The 23,236-nt window shown below is 47.4% G+C and overlaps 1 protein-coding gene across 5 annotated transcripts in view; it reads left to right on the top strand.

The window, feature by feature from the left end:
• LOC134969348 (dipeptidase 2-like) overlaps positions 1 to 23,236 on the top strand; it is a 649,658-nt gene that overhangs the window by 165,574 nt on the left and 460,848 nt on the right. Inside the window, exon 1 of one of the 5 annotated variants that reach the window (XM_063945261.1) lies at positions 1,026 to 1,123. The exons of the other annotated variants lie outside the window; for them this stretch is intronic. The gene's annotated coding sequence lies outside the window, so the exon portion shown is untranslated. Of the gene's footprint in view, positions 1 to 1,025; positions 1,124 to 23,236 lie in introns of those variants that run through there. 5 annotated transcript variants of the gene reach the window in all.

Raw genomic sequence — 23,236 nt, 5'->3', positions numbered from 1 at the left:
TATAAGTATTGGCGTATGTCAGCACTACCGATGCGCCCATAGCACAGCCTTGTATTTGAAGAAAAAAATTGTTATAAAAAAATAAATAAAAATGGGAGTATAAAATTTAGCATTTGCAACAAGATATCAATGCGTGCTGTATCAAAATGTCCACTGGATAGTAGAAGTTGTTTTACTGCTGCTAGGCCATCATTGTGTGGTATAATGGTATATAACTTAGATACATCTACAGAGATTAACCAGGCATTATCCGAAACCATTTTAAGGAGTCCAGTTTGTTAAATAATGCTATATATATATATATACAGTTGAATCTGTCTTTCACTCACTGTTTACAGTGGGTTGGTGAAATGGAGGAATCTTAGCTAAGAGATTAATAAATCTATTCACAAAAATACCCGAGAGATTGCAAGTGGTTATACTTGTAAGAATATATTTAATGTAATTTACATAGTATCTTGGTATTAAGATAAACAATATTCATTGTTGGGTTTCCCCAAATTGGCCGCATCATAAATAAATACTAATAAATACTTGGGTGGAGCCACTTAGTTTTAAAGGTAGCTCATTCGTTAAACTGGTAACTCATTAGCCTGGTTATATAAAGAGTGGGTTACAACTGTGAATATTGGCAGCCAATATATCCAGGGTTAGGCTACGGTTATGTTGCGTTTAAAGTTAGTCTGTGTTAGCGTTAAATGATCAGGCTATAGAAAATCACTGTCAACACAATGTCGACATTCTGGTAATATCATTATTATGTCATTGTCAAGATTATGTATGTCGACAGATGACAAGTTGACACCCCATCCACATTCTGAATGTCGACCTTCAGATCTTATTGACATTCTGGTGCCGATAACGGAGAAACTGGTTTTAAACTTCTTTTGCTGTTTGTAAATGAACTCCACAGATGACTGTGAATATTTTAACATAACTATAAAGAGTTAATGGTTGCTAAAATGTTCCTACTTGTTCCACTTGTACACATATTATTCACTTCCTCCTAATAGTCAAGAGTTTTTTCTACTGAAAGAGCAGTGAGCAGAGAGTTTCTGAACCAACTGCATTATGTATCTGATTTCACTTTTACAGATCAAATCTTATTAAGCACTATCGACAGGTACTGTACATTTAAACTCATCTTTAAATTTTTTTATTTTACTTTGCCTACAATGAAGGATGTTTCTTACATTATACATATTTAGATGTACATATTCAGACTTGTGCTATTCTTTCTTCATTTTGTATTTGTTTTGTATATACATTTCTTATTACACAGAACAGTTTTATAATATGTCATGCTAGTCAATGTTAATATACATAAAATGTTAATATACATAAATTATTATTTATTAAACATAGCCAGCTCTGTTCTGCTAGCATACAGTATCTCTGTGTACAATCAGCTGTTAAAATGTTCATATTGTACAGAATGTTTTGTGCATGATGAGTCACTCAGGAAAGAGTGTGCATTGGATATGAACAGACATCAACATTTGCAAGAAGAGAAAAGGGACGGAGGATTTGTTGTAATATGCAAAGTAAAGTTTATTGTAAAGGAACTACATGGCGACTATCTGTTAGTTTAAAACCCATTGAAAATCTGCAGATTGTGTATCTTATTCAGCAGTTGCAGTTTTGCTAACTGAGCAAAGCTGCAATTGGCTGCAATCTCATACCTCCCAACTGTCCCTATTTTCGTGGGACAGTCCCTTTTTTTTGGGTCCGTCCTGCAGTCCCTCCCGTGGCTGGCAGCGGAGGGAGGGGGGGGGGGTTGTTTGCAGTTGGGAGTCTCCCTATCACTTGCTGCTCTGCTTAGTTCAGGGCAGAAGTGAATAAACTCTGTGCGCATTCGCACAGGGTCTATTCCAGTGAGACAGCGGGCCTGGGGGCATGGGTAGCAGGTACATACTAAAACGATGTCGGCACAATATGCCTTTTCGGAACGCCTATTGTCTACATTGCTCAGTGTGTACGCGGAATGCACATTCCCACGGACGCTAGTGATGTACGCTTGGTTAGATGTGCTGTACGTCCAACCAAGCATTGTCATTGGTGTCTTGTAGTATGCTAATGAAGGACGGTACATGTTCGTCCATCTTTCATTAGCATCGGCCCAGTGTGTACGTCGGTATGAATCCCTGTCACTCTTGTGTGTACCCAGCTTTAGTTAATATACCCCCTAGTGTTTTCAGTAGGACTACTCTGGATCCAGGTAGGTATGAGCATACATAGATATTTGTTAAATAGATGTAAAATATATATTAACAAAATATATTTTATTGTATTGGTACACATTTAGTGAAAGTAAAGATCTCCTTAATATTAATGTCATGTGTTTTGGAATTACTAGTTAATTATATTGCTAGTAATATTTGTTTGTATATTGTTTCAAACATATTCAGTTCCTGTGTATGAGCTGTCATCCCTGAGATTTTCTTGCAAGGAAAATCTATGATGTTTATGGCTGGGAGGAGGGACATTGTGCACACGCCGAATAGGTGACGTGGCCATATGTCCCCATTAAGTGTCATTTTGGTAGCCACAGGTCACTCCACAATTTTTCATCACATTGGGGGTGTGCAAAGCTTAACAAGCTACTGACTTCTCTTTGAAATGTTTGGATGCACACGGCATTGCGTGAGAAAGAGTACCCTCCCAACTCCCCTGTGAGATACTGTCATTTTTGGGCATGATGGCAGGACAGTGCCCGAAAAGTGGGATTTCCCTGCCAAAGTTAGGATGGTTGGGAGGTATTATTTTAGAATGTTTACATATTTTTTGAACTGGAGCTTGTATGCATTTAAATAAGCGAGAAAGGGAGGTATCTCTCAACAACCTTTAGTGATCACTATGCAGGAATGCAGAGCAGTGTGGGCAGGGTTGCACTGGCCCACATGGATATAGGGGAAACCACCAGTGGTCCCCACTGTCCGACACTGAGTGTGGCCCATATAGCATATTTTAGCGGGACAGTCCAGTTTTTTTGGGACTGTCCCGCTGTCCCACCAACAGTGGGGGGGGGGGGGAGTGGGGGGGCAGTTGGCAGCCTCCTGTCACTGGTGCTCTGCGGAGAATAGACGCTGTGCGCATGCTCACAACATCTATTCACTGGAAACAGAGGGCGAGGGGACATGCCAGCAGCTCACAGTGATGAAAATGGGGGCGTGGCTCACATTTGCAGATCCACCCACTAAGCCACACCCCTTTCCCATAGGCCATGCCCCCTTTTCATATGGGGGCATGTTATGTGCTCGCAGGTGTCCCTCTCCTTCCCTTTAAAATGTTGGGAGGTATGCATGTAGTTCTTTATTGACCTAAAGAAAGTTGTATATTATATTGTGGAGAATCTCCAATGGTAAAAGTCTACTGACATACAGTGGTTTCGGCAAGTGACATCGCACCACCTGGCAACAGAACTTTAATCTGCAGCTGCTAATACTGTACTGGTACAAGCCCTTCCCTTGGGTCCATCTGTGTGTATGAATGTGCAAGGACTGAGATAATCACATTGAGTATCTCCAGACACAGCAGTCAAGCTTCCTTAAATATCACCATGGATCACACTTTCTATACTTGCACCAGCCCCATGTTACAGTAGGTGCAGATTTTCTGTCTGCGTAAGGCCTCCAATGTGATTAAGCATCTGCGGCGCTGTTCTTTGAAGTCACTTCCCTCCGTCTCCACTGCATACACTGCTTTGCCAGGCGTCCAACGCGTTTCGGGCTATGTCCAGCCTTTTTATCTAAGTCCTGTGATCAACGGGGTTCTCTTTGGTTCATATAGAAAGATGTCAGTCCTCTTTAAAAGCGCTTGTCTCAGCTGCAGCTGTGTCACTTTATATGTAGCAGATCAGCCTCAGAACTGCTTTGACAAAACTTTTATCTAAAACAAAACAATAAAGTACTTCACAGCGCTGCTCTTACACTGGGTCTCTAGGGGATACCACACTTTCAAAGTATCTGAAGATAGTCCATATATTTCGTCCACTTTAAATAAACAATTTCTCTGATATACTTCACAATATTGCTCTTATACTCCCTCTCCGGAGCATACCGTGTTATTCATGAAAGAGATAGTCTATTTAAATGTCCACTTCAATAACGAATTTTCCAATGCAGATATAAAAGGAAAACACACTTTATTTTAAAAGATCCACTGTTAAAAAAGTTCACTCTTTACCAAGTCCACTGATATGAACGTTATCTTCTGTTTTATGTAAAGCAGTTTCAGTTACATTCGGTTTAGCAGTTAGGCCTGGCATAGATGGATGTTCCTAGGTGGGAGCTCACCAAATACGCTGGACGCCGATCTCCTTAGCGGGGGCTTTCTACTCGGGAAATGCGTTACCCGTATACACTGCCGTTCCCTCCGCTGGCTGTCCTCCGGCTGTGAACCTCCCGGCGCTGCACGCGCTTCTGACCGCTCTGCTCTCCTCCCGTCCCTGAATGCTTTCTGCTGTTCTCGAATAGTGACCACGTCCACCTGCTGCCGCCGACGCGTTTCTACCCTAATTGGGTCTTTGTCAAGGCACAGGTGGACATGGTCTGGTCACTCTCTTTATACTACCTACAGAGTATTCGTTATACTCACTCCTGGGTACATCCATCCATGAACCTGGGTTCTCTTAAGGGCACATAGCTTGTAAACGGCACACATTTACTATTGTACATTTACTCAGACAATCCATATAGAAAAAACATCTTTTCCAGAAACAGATGTATATTGAGGCACACAAATGTTCTTACAGATAGAATTCTTTTGTACACTTAATGATGGATTTTAATGCAAGAACCATTTCAACTCAAAGCTGCCATTCAAACCCTTTGGTTGAAGTGTTTTTAGTTCATGTATCCACCACATTTCCTTCTTGGCTAAGGCTGAAGCTACATCATTTCTTCTCCAATTACCTTTTACATGGTCAATAATTTTGAAACTATCAATGCTATCTGTGGAACAATTATGTGCCTCCTTACAATGTGCAGATAAGCAGTTGTTCTCTACACCTTTCTTAATGTTTTTAAGGTTCTCACCCATTCTGATTTTGAATGGGCGACTGGTTCTCCCCACATATTGCTGATGGCATTTACATTGTAGCAAATATATTACATTGCTACTCCCACAAGTCAAAAATTGTGTGATCTTATATTCCTTCTTGGTGCTATTCGAAATAAATTAATCTATTTTATTACCTTCTTTGCTTTTAACCCCTCGACACCCCACACATAACCCACATCGGTAAAAGCCCTTCGATTTAACTCTGGTGGTCATCGTAGGTTTGGGGGCAGTAGCACTCTTTACTAACCGAGTTTTCAAATTTGGTGCACGCTTATATATTACTTGTGGATTATCGGGTAATATTTTCTCTAAAATGGGGTCTGTTTTCAGAATTCGCCAATGTTTCTTTAAAGTAGCTTCAACCTTCTTGTATTCGCTGTTAAATGTAGTTATAAAAGGGATAGTGGGCTTATTCTCTTTCCTTTGATTTGACCCATTCAATAAATTATCTCTATTAACAATCTCTACTTCATTTAAAACTCGCTCCAAATTACTTTGTTTGTAACCCTTGTTTAGAAATAGTTTTTTCATTGTAAGGGCTTGTTTTTTGTATACTTCATTTTCGGTGTAGTTCCTCTTATGACGTCTGAATTGACTGCCTGGGACACCCTGTAACCAGCTAGGATGGTGATTGCTATCCCTCCCTATGAAGGAGTTGCTATCCCTTGGTTTGGAGAAATTCTTTGTACATATATCTGAATCTTTTATATATACTGTTAGATCCAAATAATTGACTTGGGTCTCGCTGTTCACAAAGGTCAGACGTACACCAAAGTCATTATCATTTAATCTTTCTTGGAACCTCTTTAGGGAGTTGTCACCTCCTCTCCATACAAAGATTATATCATCTATGTACCGATGATATTGTACGAGACATATAGTGTACTGGTGGCATATACAGCAGTTTCAGACATTGATATCAACAACCTTTAGTCATCATTATGCAGTAATGCAGAGCAGTGTGGGCAGGGTTGCACTGGCCCACATGGGTATAGGGGAAACCACCAGTGGTCCCCACTGTCCGACACTGAGTGTGGCCCATATAGCATATTTTAGCGGGACAGTCCAGTTTTTTTGGGACTGTCCTGCTGTCCCACCAACAGTGGGGGGGGAGTGGGGGGGCAGTTAGCAGCCTCCTGTCACTGGTGCTCTGCGGAGAATAGACGCTGTGCGCATGCTCACAACATCTAATCACTGGAAACAGAGGGCGAAGGGACATGCCAGCAGCTCACAGAGCGCTGGGCATGCCCCCTCATTGATGAAAATGGGGGCGTGGCTCACATTTGCAGATCCACCCACTAAGCCACACCCCTTCCCCATAGGCCATGCCCCCTTTTCATATGGGGGCATGTTATGTGCTCGCAGGTGTCCCTCTCCTTACCTTTAAAATGTTGGGAGGTATGCATGTAGTTCTTTATTGACCTAAAGAAAGTTGTATATTATATTGTGGAGAATCTCCAATGGTAAAAGTCTACTGACATACAGTGGTTTCGGCAAGTGACATCGCACCACCTGGCAACAGCACTTTAATCTGCAGCTGCTAATACTGTACTGGTACAAGCCCTTCCCTTGGGTCCATCTGTGTGTATGAATGTGCAAGGACTGAGATAATCACATTGAGTATCTCCAGACACAGCAGTCATGCTTCCTTAGATATCACCATGGGTCACACTATCTATACTTGCACCAGCCCCATGTTACAGTAGGTGCAGATTTTCTGTCTGCGTAAGGCCTCCAATGTGATTAAGCATCTGTGGCGCTGTTCTTTGAAGTCACTTCCCTCCGTCTCCACTGCATACACGGCTTTGCCAGGCGTCCAACGCGTTTCGGGCTATGTCCAGCCCTTTGTCTAAGTCCTGTGATCAACGGGGTTCTCTTTGGTTCATGTATATGACTTCAAAGAACAGCGCCGCCGCCACAGCTCCCACGAGCGTGCGGTGAAGCACTATCCTGTCAGAGACATCAAGGGAACCAGCCGGCTGGAGTGATCAAGAACATCTTACAAAGGTTAGTTAGCCAGGGACAGTTAGGGAGCTCTGTACCCAGCAACTACCTTTGCGGCTCCAGCCACCGGCAATTACCGGGACCCGCCGCTGCATTATACGAACTGCTATACCACAAAATACCCAAAGGAGCTTAAACATTTTCTAACAAATTTTCTTTTTTACAGGTATTGCAATACATATTAATCCCACATTTACATCACACTTACATTATTTTTATTTTGTTTCTTCACTTATTTAAATTCATTTTTTTTTTTTTACTGCATACCCTTTTCATATATAAATATTTTACATTACAGAATACACATCATTCAAGCGCTCCCTCGCATCACTCATTATTACTATCTATTTATAAGAGCTGCTGAAACAAACATAACAATAGCGCAGTAATAATCATCATTTTCTTTATTCCATTTGTGTTACTGCTGTAGCAATTTTCCCAAACTGATTGTCCACCGGTGTAGACTCCAGATTACAGCATGATCACCAGTGCCGGCACCACCATTAGGCAGCTTTAGGCATGTGCCTTGGGACACCAGCCACAGGAGGGAGTTGCACACCGCCGATAAATGAAGTAAAATTGTGCTATGGCTGTTTCAGAAATGAAGAGGAGCTGGGATGCCGCCCAAGTGTTATTAGCCAGCACTATCCCATTCGTTCTATGCACAGTTGCAGCATGCCGACTGTAAAGAAGCCGGTTCTTGTTTTATTTAACAGGGGTGGTTTTGATACCCTCGAGCTGGGCCGCTCACACTGCTAGCCAGGCCACCCGACCAGCTCGCTTATATTGCTAGCCAGGCCACCAATCTGGTCACTAACATCGCTGGCTGAATCGCAGTTACTGCGATCACAGCAGACCAAGCTTTAGCTTCTGTGCATGCAATAATGGGCAATATACAGATGTATCCTCATACATTGTTGCTCATAGCACACTATTTAGGGTCCTGTGTCGCGAGTTGGAAATAACGTTATGGCGTGCGTTGTGTCCCACGCCATGTTATACACAGTTTAACCGCTGGGTGGCGAATGCTCCACGTTAAGACTACAGTGCTGAATACAATGCTGTGGCAGTAAGCAGTGATCTGTGAGAGGCTGGCCAATCACATTCTTCCCTTTATAAAAAAAATCCCTTTCCACAAAATACAATGTCACACTGCCGCCCTGTTCAGTCAATTAATTTTTTTGTTACATTGTGTACAAAATGCCGGATAGCATAAGGCGCCCATAATTTTATTGCGATCGACATAAACACTTCTTTTAGCTAGCTTACCACTAAAATAACGACACGGACACGGTTAGCTGTAGTTAAAGGTCAGACGATATTTATTGATCGCTGACCTGTTCTTTGAACTTTAATTGTAATTGAATTGGTCTTATATTGGAGGATGGCAAAGGAAAAGTCACTACCAGACACCAGCCAGTCCTTTAGATTGAAACAAAAAAACTGAGGAGGGGACTAAACCACAACACCGCCTCCTCCCTGCATAACCCGCATTGTGCAGGACTCACCACTCTTTTCTCTGACAAACGTTCGGTTCCCGCAGGGGAACGTCTAAATGTCCAACCGCAAGGTAAGGACACACCTGCCGTCCTTCTAAAGAGGGTGCCCCACAATGACCACTTATGCCCATCTGACCGCTGGTTGGTAGCGACTTCCCGCCACAAAGGTTTAACAAACCGCCCCGCCACCCAAACCAATAAAAACCAGGAAAACAAGAAAGCTAACTGAAAGGACCAAAACCCCAGGTAAGAAAAACCTGCAAAACTCCAGCCAGAGAAGACGAACCCCTTCCTCCTTGTCGAAACTGCTGCTGACGCAGTACAAGCAGAGGATGCCTGACCACCTAAAAGCCATAACCCAAAACATCAGCTGTCCTACGCGCCAAGTAATGCCCTGCCGCCCAAAAATGTAAAAGTGGCCAAACCAGCTATTCCTGTTCAAACCATCGACGGCTGCAAAAGAAAAACACCCTAAAATCATCACACTGACATACATCACATAGGAAAACCAAGTGACAGATAATAGAATTAACCCAAGTGAAGGAGAAAACTCAAAAAACCTCCCGTGGACCTTTGATGAGACAATTGTAATTAGGCACCCTCGGAGGAAAATTTAAAAATTCACTTCACACCCTCGATTCCTGAACGCTACCCGTTCAAAAACCGACGGGTAAACAAGTTTTTGGGTTAGCGCAACAGGCGCAACTAAACATTACCCACATGCAGAAGGCTTATAGTAAGCATCCCTCCACGGAGCACCTCCTGAATAGCCGCCGTGGAGGAACCTGTGGCTGCCGCATGGTAGCCACCCCCATCCGTATGGAATAGGACCTATGAAGTATACCTCCAACGTACCACCCCTTGAATAGCTGCCGAGGAGGACCCTATGGCTGCCGCACGGCAGCCCCCACCATCCACAAGGAATAGGACCTAAAAAGTATACCTCCAACGGACCACCTCCTGAATAGCTGCCGCGGAGGACCCTGTGGCTGCCGCATGGTAGCCACCCCCATCCGCAAGGAATAGGATGTAAGAAGTATACCCCCAATGCCCCAGCTCCTGAACCGCTGCCGTGGAGGACCCTGTGACTGCCGCACGGCAGCCACCCCAATCCGCAAGGAATAGGACCTACAAGGAGTATACCTCCAACGCCCCAGCTCCTGAACAGCCGCCGTGGAGGACCCTGTGGCTGCCGCATGGCAGCCTCCCCCATCCGCAAGGACCAGGACCTAAGAAGTATACCTCCAATGGCCCAGCACTGGAACAGCTGCCGAGGAGGACCCTGTGGCTGCCGCATGGTAGCCTCCCCAATCCGCAAGGAATAGGACCTACAAGAAGCATACCCCCAACGGCCCCGCTCCTGAACCACTGCCGTGGAAGACCCTGTGGCTGCCGCAATGTCAGCCGCCTCAGTCCGCAAGGAATAGGACCTTTAAGAAGCATACCCCCAACGGCCCTGCTCCTGAACAGCTGCCGAGGAGGACCCCGTGGCTGCTGCAAGGTAGCCACCCCAATCCGCAAGGAATAGGCCCTAAGAAGCATATCTCCAACGGCCCAGCTCCTGAATAGCTGCTGTGGAGGCCCCTGTGGATGCCGCATGGCAGCTTCCCCAATCCGCAAGGAATAGGACCTAAGAAGTATACCGCCAACGGGCCAGCTCCTGAACAGCAGCCGTGGAGGACCCTGTGGCTGCCGCATGGTAGCCACCCCAATCCGCAACGAATAGGACCTAAGAAGTATACCCCCAACGACTCCGCTCCTGAACAGCTGCCGTGGCGGACCCTGTGGCTGCCGCATGGTCATCTGCCCCATTCCGCAAGGAATGGGTACCGAACCCAAACACAGCAGCAACACTGTACATTAGTGAGAGGACCAGCGAGCGCCTTTATCAGCAACTGGTCGCCTCCCCGGAGGCCCATCTAAACTCATGCGCCAGGCGCAGCGGGCAGACACCCACCACCTCCTGGGCCTCCAAGGACACCCAGCGACCCCCAGCTGCTTGATCCGATCACACCACCCTGCAGAGCAACCGACCATCCTGCAACCCGCGTTACAGAAAAGGCCCCGGAATCCTGAAAATGCGTGCTGCTCGCCATTACTCGCTTACCCACAAAACCCAGAAGAAAGCTAAAGCAAAGGCTAATCTAAAACAGGGGCCACCACCAACACCGACTCGGCGACAGGAGGCAGCACACCCAGCAATTACGCCAAAAGTTGCCACGTAGCAGGCCTACGGGTATCCGCAGGCGTGGGGCGCACCCTAGCCCAACCCTTAAGCGCTCACGAAAGGGGGCGAAACACCAGTCGAGGTCCACCAGCTTGAGCAGCCCAGAACGGTAGGAAATGCCCGCAAGGGCAGGATACCGGGCAGCCTAGGACCTACTTCCCAGATAACGCTCGAACACGAAAACCATCAAACCGTCTACCCGGGACCCACCCGCTGCAGCCCACCTACTGAAAGAACACCCGGACACAGCCGCCGCCCCAGACGAGGAAGGAGCCAACGCGTGCCTAGTCCAAGTAGCCAACCCACCTGGACAATCCGCCCGACAGAAGACGGGCATGCGAAAACCTTATGACGCCACCCCCGGAACCCACTCACAGCCCTCATCAAACTGCAAAGAGACAAAGCATCCGCAAACCCACTCCGACTCCGGGAGCGGGATGTTAACTGCACAGCCACCAGCCAAGCAGATGTCGCAACAGCCGCAAAGCCTGGGGGGACCGTAGGGAACAAGGAGGAGGAGGCCCAAAAAACCTCCCCGTAAAAAACTATAGGAATGAAGACCAAATCCACCAAAACATCTCTGATCCCGTGGGAAGGGAAACTGCGGTACGCTACCTGGCCGACCCCGCAGGGGCGCTTAGGTTTCTTGCAAACTATGCCACCCATGGGGATAAACCTCGCAAAAGGGGAGAAGCTAACAACGACTGCGCCCGATGAAGCCGAACGTCGCGTTACCCCGAGCAGACGTTACTAAAACCCAAAGTGACGGTACCTTGTCAGCGGAAAGGCGACAGCAACCTGCAATTGTGCCGAGCACCGACCCCTGAAAATTCAGGCAACCGGTAGTGCCCAAGCAGCGTACCGGGGCAACGGAAACACCCAGGACCCGGAACAAAGACCCGGCAACCTACCGAAGGATAGCAGCAAATCGAATGCCTCCCAATTTCTCAAAAGAGGCACCGGAGACAGAAAAACCCAGGGCCACCCACCCGTCAGCATAAAACTGGCACCTAGTCGAGGCCCGAAAACTTGCCGGGGATGGGGGTGCAGGGGAAGAGGAGAAAACACGACCCAATGTATAAGTTAGCCAAAAAGGAGGAACCCGGCCCATGTGCATGCAACAAAAACGCAGAGTCCATAAAAGACCGATACTCACCCTGCGCACTGTCTCGGAAATGGAGCATGAGAAGAAAACTGTTATGCACACCAGTACCAGCAGGAATGTACTGGTGTCTGAACGGAGAGGGATGCAAAACAAATGAACTCACAGACAGACTGGGGAATATGACATTACATACATAGAAGGTGATAGGGTAACAAAATAAACACAAAGTGAACAGAGAAGCCCAAAGGCTAAGAAACTGGGTGTCTCCCTAGTATTAGGAATGCTCAGATGGAAAGAAGCGAGATGTTGTGATTTAATATACGTAGAGAACCCGAAATGCTGTTGCTAAGGGCAACAGCAAAACCCTAAAGGGTTACCAACGGGTGTGGCAGTAAACTCCTTGGTCAGAGATGGAATAATAGACACAAGGAGAGTCTCCACAATCCTAGTCCTCACTTGCAGTGCACTGGTTCATCTTACTGCCACTAAACTGACACCTGAACACCTTGCACAGTGAGAAAGGATTTTGGCAGGCAAGTCTGAGAATACAGCCGCAAACTTGCTAGGTTCACAGAGTAGCAAAAGAACCCCAGCAGGTTAAACGACTGACTCCAGTCTTACTGCTAGGTCTGGATTGGCAGAGTATAATACCAAATCCCAAGGCCTATTTGCAGTAAGCAACAAACAAATACAAAGTTTACACAGTACTAGCTAGCTTTCAGGAACTGACTAACCAACAAAGATTCAGCAGCATCTGCCTAACCTGAGAAGAGGGTTTATATAGCAGGTGCTGTCCACGCCCCACTCAGACCTCACAGACTGTGAGCACAAAAACCAGCACCGGATCCCCTGCCGTGCACAGAGCCTGTAACCACTGCACAGCAAAAGACCCGAACCGGAGTATCAGCTGCGCTCAGGTTACTCCGCTAGCACTTGTCTCCCGGTTGCCATGACGACGTGGCAGCACAGGGCAGGAGACCCTAACAGTACCCCCCCTCTGACGAGGGGTCAAAGAACCCCTACCACCGGGTTTATCGGGGAACTGCGAGAAGAAAGAGCGTAACAGTCTGGGGGCATGAAGATCACAACTGCGCACCCACGAGCGCTCCTCCGGGCCATACCCCTTTCAGTGCACCAAAAATGACAGCCGACCCCGAACCATCTTGGAGTCAAGAATCCTTTCAACAACAAACTCCCTCTGGCCACGTATCAGAAGAGGGGAAGGTCTTCCACTGGAAGAAGGATTACTAATCGCCCGTTTTAAAAGGGAACAATGAAATGTTTTATTGATACCCAAAGAACGGGGTCGATCTAACTGAAATGCCACCGGATTGATAACCCTAGTGATCTTATAAGGACCGATGAACCGGGGGCCTAACTTATGAGATGGCTGTCTCAACTTCAAATTCTTGGTAGACAACCAAACGAAGTCTCCTAATTTGAAGCTGCAGGGTCTTTTCCGCTTATCAAAAACCCTTTTGGTCACTAATGACACAGACACAAGGGCTTTCTTCACTTTCCTCCAAATACCTCTAAGGACCGAAACCACAGAGGAACCACCAGGCGTGGAGTGCTGGGGGTCAAAAGAATTGGCCTTAGGATGATGCCCATACACACAAAGGAAGGGAGAGATCCCTGTAGCAGAGTGAGCCGCGTTGTTATAGGCAAACTCCGCCATGGACAGATGAGCAACCCAGTCAGTCTGACACTTGGAGACATAACACCTGAGGAACTGCTCCAAGGACTGGTTCACCCTTTCAGTCTGCCCATTAGACTGCGGATGGTAGCCTGACAACAAGCTGACAGAAATCTGGAGATCGGAACAAAATGCCCTCCAGAATTTGGCCACAAACTGGGATCCGCGGTCAGAGACCACATCAAGTGGCAACCCGTGGAGGCGCACAACATGCAGCATAAATAATTCAGACAGGCGTCTGGCCGATGGCAGCCCAACCAATGGAACGAAGTGCGCCATCTTCGAAAACCTGTCAACGACAAACCAGATGGCTGTTATCCCTGAGGATTTGGGCAAGTCCACCACAAAATCCATTGAAATGTGGGTCCATGGCTTAGATGGAATAGAGAGTGGATGTAATGGGCCAACAGGAACCCCTCTAGGAGTCTTATTTCGGGCACAGATGTCACATGCCCGAACCCACTGATCCACATCCCTAGCCACCGAGGGCCACCACACTGCCCTAGATAGCAACTCCCGAGTTCTGGCAATACCCGGGTGACCTGCCGACTTCTTGGCATGGAATTCCAGGAACACTCGCTGTCTTAACCTAGGAGGCACAAACAAAAGACCTACCGGAAGGTCTGGAGGAGCCTGCTCCTGTGCTCTAAGGACTAATGACAAGAGGTCTTGGGTAATGCCCACTTTAATACATGATGGGGACACAATGGGCAATGGCTCCTCGGTGGTCTCCTGGATTGGAGCAAAACTCTGTGAGAGCGCATCAGCCTTGATGTTTTTTGACCCAGGGCGATATGTTATCAAAAAATTAAAGCGAGCAAAAAAGAAAGCCCATCGTGCCTGCCTGGCATTGAGGCGCTTCGCTGACTCTAAATATGCCAAATTCTTATGGTCGGTGAGAATTGAGACCACAAACTTAGCCCCCTCAAGCCAGTGTCTCCACTCCTCGAGTGCATCCTTAATAGCCAACAATTCCCGGTTACCCACGTCATAATTCATCTCGGCAGGCGAAAATTTACGGGAAAAGTAAGCACAGGGATGAAGGCGATTATCAGACACCCCCATCTGAGAGAGCACTGCCCCAATACCCATCTCAGAGGCATCCACCTCCACCACAAAAGGACGCTCTGGATCTGGGTGTCGCAGCACCTTGGCCGAGACAAATGCCCTTTTGAGACGGGCAAAAGCCGCTTTGGCCTCACAAGACCAGTGAGCAACATCCGCCCCTTTCTTAGTGAGTGCCACCAAGGGCGCCACTATAGACGAAAATCCAGCGATAAATCATCTATAAAAATTCGCAAAGCCCAGAAAACGCTGAAGCGCCTTCAAACTAGTGGGCTGCACCCAATCCAGGACTGCCTGTACCTTGGAACCCTCCATTTGGAAACCTTCTGGGGAGATAATATATCCTAGAAATGCGATTTGCTGAACTTCAAATTCGCACTTCTCCAGCTTCGCCCCAAGCCGGTGGTCTCTGAGTTTCTGGAGGACTAAGCGTACATGCTTCCGATGTTCCTCCAGGGAATGGGAGAAGATTAGGATGTCATCTAAGTATACAACTAAGAATCTATCCAAATATTCCCTGAGCACATCGTTCATGAAGTCCTGGAAGACTGCCGGGGCATTACAGAGCCCAAAAGGCATCACCAAATATTCATAATGCCCTGAGTGGGTATTAAAGGCAGTCTTCCATTCATCCCCCTCTCTTATTCGGATTAGATTGTACGCACCACGTAGGTCAATCTTAGAAAAAATGGTGGCAGTACGAAGCTGGTCAAACAAGACCGAAATGAGAGGCAGTGGGTATGAGTTTTTAATCGTGATACGGTTCAATTCCCTGAAGTCGATGCAGGGTCGCAACGAACCATCCTTTTTACCCACGAAGAAGAACCCCGACCCAACTGGAGACTGTGAAGGTCTGATTAATCCCTTAGCCAAGTTCTCCTGAATGTACTCTGCCATAGCCTGAGTCTCAGAACGTGACAGGGAGAACAACCTGCTCTAGGGAAGCTTAGCATTCGGCAACAAATCAATGGCACAGTCATAGGGGCGATGGGGAGGTAGTACCTCTGCAACTCTTTTGGAGAACACGTCCGCAAAATCTGCATAACATCCTGGCAATCCTGGCAAACTTAGCTGCGAAAGCCTGACTGGAAGGCTCAAGCAACTCCTGAAACAATCAGTACCCCAACTAAGAATCTCCCCAGAGACCCAGTCAAATTGAGGCTTGTGGGCCCTTAACCAGGGTAACCCCAACACCAATGGGGCAAAAGTACAGACAGTCACATAAAAGGACAATTTTTCAGAGTGTGTGGCTCCAATAAACAAAGAAATCTGGCTAGTGCAAGAGGTAATTTTACCCTGGGATAATGGTTCCCCGTTTAACCCACAAATCTCAATTTCCGATGCCAAGGGTACTAAGGGAACAGAGTGTTTCAGGGCGAATTGGCGGTCCATAAAAACCCCGTCGGCCCCACTGTCCACAAAGGCCTCAGTCTTGACAGTTTGACCGAGGATCTTCAAGGTCACCGGAATGATAAGTCTTCTTGGGAAATTCTGACTTCTGGCCTGACAGGATATTTCCCATCACCCTCAGGCCCTGAAGTTTTCCAGCTTTTCTGGGCATGATACTACCACATGACCTTTATTCCCACAGTACAAACATAACCCCTGCTGTCTCCTCCGCGTCTTCTCACGCGAGGAGAGGCGGGTAGCCCCAATCTGCATAGGCTCCTCGGAAAATTCCTCAGAGTCTGAGGTTCCCTTGGGAAAGAAGGAAACCTCGGTCTCCCTTTCAAGCCTGCGCTCTCTCAGCCGTCTATCCACCCGAATGGATAACTGCATGAGCAGATCCAAGCTATCAGGCAAGGGATATTGTACCAGTTGGTCCTTTAACTGGTTAGAAAGACCTCTTCGGTACTGGTGTCTCAGGGCTGGGTCATTCCACTGGGTATCATGGGCCAACCTCCGAAACTCCGTACAATAAACCTCAACTGGCCTTCGCCCTTGCTTAAGGATCGAAATCTGAGCCTCGGCTGAGGCCGTCTTGTCAGGGTCATCATACAACATGCCCAGTGCCGTAAAAAAAGCATCAACACTTTTAAGCGACGGACAGTCAGGCTGCAACCTATATGCCCAGACCTGTGGGTCTCCTTGTAGCAAGGAAATCACTATGCCCACCCGCTGAATCTCCGACCCAGAAGACTGAGGCCTAAGCTGGAAATATAGCTTGCAGCTCTCCTTGAAACAAAAGAACTGCGAACGATCTCCAGAAAAACGATCCGGGAGATTTACTTTCGGCTCCTTAACCCCTGAAGGCACTGCTGCTGCGGGAGCTCCGCCAGCGGCCTGCGTGGTGTGCATTTTAATGGACAAATCATTAAATTGTCGAGTCAGGACCTGCACCTGATCGACCACCTGTTGCAAAGTATTTTGAGGGGTATGCTCCATATTCCCACAAAATTTCAACAGGAGTATTAGGCTGCTGAATATGTTATGCACACCAGTACCAGCAGGAATGTACTGGTGTCTGAACGGAGAGGGATGCAAAACAAATGAACTCACAGACAGACTGGGGAATATGACATTACATACATAGAAGGTGATAGGGTAACAAAATAAACACAAAGTGAACAGAGAAGCCCAAAGGCTAAGAAACTGGGTGTCTCCCTAGTATTAGGAATGCTCAGATGGAAAGAAGCGAGATGTTGTGATTTAATACGTAGAGAACCCGAAATGCTGTTGCTAAGGGCAACCGCAAAACCCTAAAGGGTTACCAACGGGTGTGGCAGTAAACTCCTTGGTCAGAGATGGAATAATAGACACAAGGAGAGTCTCCACAATCCTAGTCCTCACTTGCAGTGCACTGGTTCAGCTTACTGCCACTAAACTGACACCTGAACACCTTGCACAGTGAGAAAGGATTTTGGCAGGCAAGTCTGAGAATACAGCCGCAAACTTGCTAGGTTCACAGAGTAGCAAAAGAACCCCAGCAGGTTAAACGACTGACTCCAGTCTTACTGCTAGGTCTGGATTGGCAGAGTGTAATACCAAATCCCAAGGCCTATTTGCAGTAAGCAACAAACAAATACAAAGTTTACACAGTACTAGCTAGCTTTCAGGAACTGACTAACCAACAAAGATTCAGCAGCATCTGCCTAACCTGAGAAGAGGGTTTATATAGCAGGTGCTGTCCACGCCTCACTCAGACCTCACAGACTGTGAGCACAAAAACCAGCACCGGATCCCCTGCCGTGCACAGAGCCTGTAACCACTGCACAGCAAAAGACCCGAACCGGAGTATCAGCTACGCTCAGGTTACTCCGCTAGCACTTGTCTCCCGGTTGCCATGACGACGTGGCAGCACAGAGCAGTAGACCCTAACAAATACCCCATGAAGATAAGACAAATGGCGGATAAGGTGGCACCAGCCCGGGGTCCTTGGGCACCAACCCCTCGGGGAAGATGCACAAGCGGGGAGAGGAAAAAACGGCATAAGGCCCCCCCGAGCCCCAAGCCGGATCTGCAACCACTTTTCGCCAGACCTGATGCAGGAAAGCGTGAGCAGACTTAAAACACCGGCGCTGTGGTGTATACAGTATCTAAGCGTCTAAATGTAGCCGGCAGTGGAGTGTCTAGGGGCGATGGTGATGACGACTAAGTTTAGAAGGGTCTACGGGTGACTGAGGGGAGGGGGGATGCATAGCAGGTATGCAGCAGGGGTGATGGGGGGTGCCCAGGGGTGTTGACAGACACGGGTAGGGGCATGAAGGGGGTTACAGTGCTACAAGTATGGGGAGCAGTGACAGGGCATTGTGGTACTTGTAGTGCCACGGTAAGAAATAGAGGTCTGATGGCACTGTGGTGTATACAGTATCTAAGCATCTAAATGTAGCCGGCAGCAGAGTGACTAGGGGCGACGGTGACGACGTCTAAGTTTAGAAGGGTCTACAGGTGACTGAGGGGAGGGGGGAAGCGTAGCAGGTGTGCAGCAGGGGTGATAGGGGGTGCCCAGGGGTGTTGACAGACATGGGTAGGGGCATGAAGGGGGTCACAGTGCTACCAGTATGGGGAGCAGTGACAGGGCATTGTGGTACTTGTAGTGCCACGGTAAGAAATAGAGGTCTGACGGTACTGTGGTGTATACAGTAAGCGTCTAAGGGGTCATTCCAAGTTGATCGCTAGCTGCCGTTGTTCGCAGCGCACCGATTAGGCAAAAAATCGGCACTTCTGCGCATGCGTATGCGGCGCAGTGCGCACGCGCGACGTACTTTCACAAAAGTCAGTGCAGTTTCACACAAGATCGAGCAACGCTTTTCAGTCGCACTGCTGATCGCTGAGTGATTGACAGGAATGGGGCATTTCTGGGAGGTATCTGACCGTTTTCAGGGAGTGTGCTGAAAAACACAGGCGTGTCAGCTACAAACGCAGGCGTGCCTGGGGAAACAGGGGAGTGGCTGGCCAAACGCAGGGTGTGTTCGTGACGTCAAAACAGGGACTAAATAGTCTGAAGTGATCGCAAGCTAGGAGTAGGTCTGGAGCTGCTCAGAACCTGCTCGAATTTTTTTTTATAGCCGCGCTGCGATCCTTTCGTTCGCACTTCTGCTAAGCTAAGATACACTCCCACAGGGCGGCGGCTTAGCGTTTGCACGGCTGCTAAAAGCAGCTAGGGAGCGAACAACTTGGAATGAGGGCCTAAATGTAGCCGCGGTAGGTGCTTTTTTCACTGGCATACAATGAGCTCAGCGGGAAAGAATAACCGCACCAAAATACTTTAAGTAATTAAAAAATAACATATAAATAAATACACAACAAAAAAATTTGCGGGCACAGGTGGGAAGTGAACCTAGGGTGCACAGATTGCAAGCGGACACTGCAACTGTTATGCCACAACCAACCATGGTATAAATAGGCACTCTGGGTCTATATGTGATGTGTTCTACCTGGTTGCTTTAAAAAACAAAAACCCTAAATGGATTTTATCCTCCATCGGTGTAGAAAAAGTAATGGAGCCCTCCTTGAAGTCATGTTAATTAGTGAACGGGTGGCACCGTGGTGCAGGCATACAATGAGCTCAGCGGGAAAGAATAAACACATCAAAATACTTTATTTAATAAAAAAATAACATATAAATAAATACAAAAAAAAAATTAATGCTTATAACATCCTGGAAATTGTACCCAATATAACAACAAAATAAATTACGTGAACAGGGCGGCAGCGTTGCATTGTACAGTACTTTGTGGAAAGGGATTTTTTTCTATTAAGGAAAGTGAATAATGGTTCTTTATTGTAACAATAAATGTCAGCCAATCAGCAGGCGGCGCTATGAAGGGTCCGTTGACTATTTGAGGCATGCGCTGTAGAGTTTAGGAAAAGCGACATCTGGTGGACAGAAAGTAGAATGCCCGTTACAATTATAACGTGACGTCACATTTACAACGCAACTTATAACAGGAGGTATAGCGCAAGGAGCTGGCGCGAGTTGCATGGTGCCCGCTACGCGGTACGCAGCAACGATGTATGAGGATACATCTGTATGCAGAAGTGAAAATGGCCACAGAAGGGCTGCTGCGGATGTGCAGTTACAGCAGGTGCAGCAGCTCCTCCCTTGGACCTTTGCAGAGCCTGTGACTGACAGCCCACAGTTCTGCCTCCAGCATCCTCTGACACATGCCACAGCATGTGTCTGCCTTCTTGTCACAAGTATGACAATGACATTATAAGTGTGTGTATTGTGCTTCCCAAAGTAACCTAATATATATTACAGGACAGGGCAGTGAGAGCAAAACCTAGAATAGGTTGCTCATAAAATCCGCAGAGAGGGAAAGAATTGGCAGAACAGGTTCAGCAACAACACATGAATGAAGGTGGTGTGCCCCTCTGTCTGGTAAGGGATGTGAGCTGTGTATTCACTGTATGGGCTCAGTGATAATGCTCCTCTTATGGAGTGTGCTGGGGGCGGGCGAGTATTCATACTACCCCATCCAAGGGGGCTTAGGGAGGGCGAATCCAGTGGCAGTGAGCTCTAGATTCCAAAAGGTTAGAAGGCGCTCAGCAGTCACCCCACCATTACCCCACTTGCTCTATATTTTATCTGCAAGTAACATCACAGTGCTAGCTGCTGCTGCTGCCAGTGATCCCATCTTCCCGCTCATCCAACTTTCCCAGAATGTCTGTGCAACCATGCTGGGGGCATGCTGGGAGCAGCAGCGGGAGGAAAGGGACAGAAGGAGGAGCAGCAGCGCATATACCTGAGCCCGGCTGGTCCCTGCAGCTGCAGAGCAGCTAGACACTGCAGCTGCACAGCTGGAGTGTGTGGAGTCCAAGGCAGAGCATCAAGACCACGTTGCTGGTCTGCAGAGCTGCTCTGCAGAAGCCCCACGCTGAGCATGCTCAAGATGCTCCTACCAAGCGAGTAGAATGAGCCTTGACCCCCTCTGGGGTATGGAGCTCAGCAGGTGTGTAAGCCTGATAAATAGTCAAACGAAGCCAATGGGCTAATGTCTTCTTTGAGGCTGGCCATCCCCATCTGCGATAATCATCCAGAACAAATAGAGAATCTGATTTGCGGACCTCCCCAGAGCCTGCACCACATTTATTGATACCTCCGTTTGGAAGGAATCAGTTAGAACTGGAACTACATTCTACTAGTGAATATGAAACTTAGGGACATCCTTAAGGAGATAATGTAGCTGGGTCCTGGTGAAAAAACCAGGAACGAAGAGCGGCATGATAAAGCACTGAGGTCTGAAATCCTGTGAGCCGAAGCAATTGCCATCAGGAAACATGTCTTCCAGGGGAGCCAAAGTAAATCCACCATTTCCAAAGGCTCAAAAGGAGGCTTCTTCACTGCCCCTTGGACTATAAACAAGTACGAAGAAGCTATAGGAGGTACAAAGGGAGGCTGTACATGTAGTACTCCCTGAAAAAAAGTACGAACAACTGGCATCTGGGCTGTCTCTGAAATAGTACACACAGTGCCGAGACCTGTACCTTTAGAGAAGACAATCGGAGCCCTAGGTCCAGACCTGACTGCAAAAAAGCCAACAAATGTGAAAGTCAAAAGGATGTTGGGCTGAATCCTCTTGCCGAACACCACTGAAAAACTGCTCCATACTCTGTGATAGGTTTTCAATGAGGAAGATTTTCTGGCTTTGAGCATGGTTTCTATCACCTTTCTTGAAAACCCCTTCTTCCTTAAGACAGATGTTTTAGTAGCAACCCCGTCAAAGCCAGGTGGTCCAGATTCAGATGAAGGCAGGGGCCCTGTATTAGAAGATCCGAACGTTGTGGCAATGGTAATGGCACATCCACTGACAGAGCCTGTAGATCTGCGTACCACGCTCGCCATGGCCATTCCGGAGCCACAAGAATTAACATGCCTCCTTCTTTCTTGAATTTGCAGAGAACCCTCAGCAACAACTGGATTGAAGGAAGCATGTAAACCAGTTGAAATGTCCATGGAGATGTCAGGGCGTCTACCAGACTTGCCTCTGGGTCTCGCGTCTTGCAGCCGTACGCTGGTACCTGATGATTGTGACGTGATGCCATCAAATCTATGTCTGTAAGTCCCCATCTGTTTACCAACAACTAGAACACCTCCGGATGGAGAGCCCACTCCCCTGAGAGTACATCCTGTCGGCTCAGGAAGTCTGCTTCCCAATTGAGAATACTGCCTAGATGGCCGGAAGATGATCCTCTGCCCTCCTCAAGATGTGACTTACTCTACCATGGCCCTGCGAATGCAAGTGCCGCACTGTTAATTTATGTATGACCTAAATATGCTCTGAAGATGTCCCTGAGCTCTAGGACATTGATAGGGAGCCTGCATTCCTGCAGTGACCAATGTCCCTGAAACGATTGATCGTTGCAGACCGATCCCCACCCCCTTAGTGTGTCATCTGCTGTAACCAGGGTCCAAACTGCCACACAGAATGGACAATCCTGTATCATATTGTTCTGACAAAGCCACAATGTGAGGGAGTAGTTGACCTCCCTGGAAAGGATAGTAATCTGTGTCTTGAGGTGAGGTAATGATCCGTTCCACTGTGCAAGAATCTGCAACTATAGAGGATATTAATGAAACTGAGCGTACTCCACCATGTCGAACGTAGCTAGCATAAAACCCAGGATCCTCATTGGTCTGTAAATTGAGAATCTTGCCCTGTGGAAAATTAACCCTCTGTGATCGCGAGTCCAGGCATGCCCCTAAATTAAACATCTCTTCAGCAGGCTGAAGTGATGATTTTTGACAATTTATCTTCCAGCTGTGAGATTGTAAAAGGTTGACTGTCAGTTGAATATGATGCTCCAAAGTCTCCCTCGACTGAACCATGAGGAGGTGGTCATCCAAATAAGGTAGTATTGTGATCCCCCTGCGTCTGAGATGTGCTGTCATGACATCCATGACCTTGGTGAATACTCGTGGTGCTGTCGTCAAACCAAAAGGTAACGCCTGAAATTGACATTGGTGCTCTTGAACTGCAAACCCAATTGGGGATGTGTAAGTAAGCATCCTGTATGTCGAGTTATGCCATGAAATCCCCCTGTTCCAATGCCAGTATAATTGCCTTAAATATTCCATGCAGAACCTTGGCACCATAGGCATTTCTATCATGGGTGTAACGTGTGCGATGCACACG

The sequence above is a fragment of the Pseudophryne corroboree genome, chromosome 11 (genome assembly GCF_028390025.1).
Source record: "Pseudophryne corroboree isolate aPseCor3 chromosome 11, aPseCor3.hap2, whole genome shotgun sequence".
Lineage (NCBI taxonomy): Eukaryota > Metazoa > Chordata > Amphibia > Anura > Myobatrachidae > Pseudophryne > Pseudophryne corroboree.
The sequence above is the reverse complement of the archived record's forward strand: the minus strand, read 5'-3'. Positions and strand labels throughout refer to the sequence as shown.